Source organism: Corvus brachyrhynchos, unplaced genomic scaffold (genome assembly GCF_000691975.1).
Source record: "Corvus brachyrhynchos isolate BGI_N302 unplaced genomic scaffold, ASM69197v1 scaffold14, whole genome shotgun sequence".
Classification (NCBI taxonomy): domain Eukaryota; kingdom Metazoa; phylum Chordata; class Aves; order Passeriformes; family Corvidae; genus Corvus; species Corvus brachyrhynchos.
In genome coordinates, this window is record NW_008239110.1 from 8,211,150 (window position 1) to 8,212,647 (window position 1,498).

A 1,498-nucleotide genomic window follows, 5' to 3' on the forward strand; every position below is an offset into this window, starting at 1 on the left:
CTGTGATTTTTCTAGGAAAAGGAGAAGTGCATTAGATTACACCTATGCTGACATAGTTAAACACTTGGTATGGTGCAATGCCGACATTTATGTTTATCTTATGGAAGTTAAGGAGAGGCTGGAAGAAAATTTTCAGTGATTTCACTTGCAATCAGTTTTTATTTAACATTTTAATTAATGATTTTAACACAATGAGTAGGGAGACACCTTTGATACAAAATAAGAAATACAGCATACTGAAAGAAAATGGGAAATTTACAAAACCAGTATAAGACTTAGAATTATGGAGTGCAGCATTGTAGCAAAATGTGGAATATGTAAAATTTTCTTAAGAAAGGATGTTCTTTAATGTTTGATCTTTGTATACTTTCAAACCTAATCAACAAGAAGGGAGATTTAATCTGTGAAACAGAGAGCAGACAACAAGCTCTAAGTGATGTCCAGATGTTACAAAGACAAATTACTTGTTGGTAGAAATGCCTTGTTAAGCTTTAGGGCCTGACAGGTTTCAGCCATCTCACACCTAGACGGAGGTTAGCAAAGTTGGGAAGAAGGATGTACCATTGACAGCAGACACAAAGAATGCAGAATTTATGGGCCACAAGGACATTTGACAGAATCCCCAAGATGAGGAACAAACTAATAAACCCTACCCAGCAACTGTGCTGAATCAGCTCTGACTGGGTAAAAGGTAATTCTGCAGGGGGAGATCCCAACCACCGACTCATCGACCCAAAAACCCATCGGCCCAAAAGAAGAGAAACACCATGGGACTGATTAGCATGAGAAGCGAAAGAATCATTAACCAAGAGAAGATAGAACACTAATTAATAAGAGAACTATTAAACTTGTAGCAAATGAATACTACTTCCTGTTTGCTGAAATGTATAAATAGTAAAAGGTTTTGATAGTTGTTGTGCTTGATTTGTGGAATTCCACTGGGCACCCAGGCTTGCAGAACTCTAGAAAAAAAATAATCAATGCCTCTCTCGAGTGTGTAACTATTGGCTTATATTGTAATTATTGTTGCAAACTGAGAAACAAATCTGATTTTTGTGGAAAACAACATCCTGCACTTATAGATTAAGACATCTCACCCTGGTCAGAGGGATGTATTTGATGGGGGGTGTTTGAACGTGTCAAGATAACTAGAAAGCATCATGCAAAGGACACGAGGGGTAGAAACTAACTGTATATTTTCTTATTTAATAAAAGCTTTCTAAACTAATGGTCTGTACCAGAAGGAGGTCATTATTTGTGTTAATAATAAGGTGTGTCCGGTAGCCCTTTCCTTTAAAAATAAGGCGGGGGCGAAGACGATATTTTAGGGATCCCCATTTTCCGGTACCATATCTGAGATTCAAGAAAAACTAGAAGAGCTTTCGGGAGTGCCAAAAAGCAGCTAATATTTTTGTTTTTCAGCACCGAGCGGAGGCCAGGGCCGCTAGGTCACCCCTCGCGGCTCTGAGGGAGGAGCGGGGGTGGGGCGGGGGGGGGG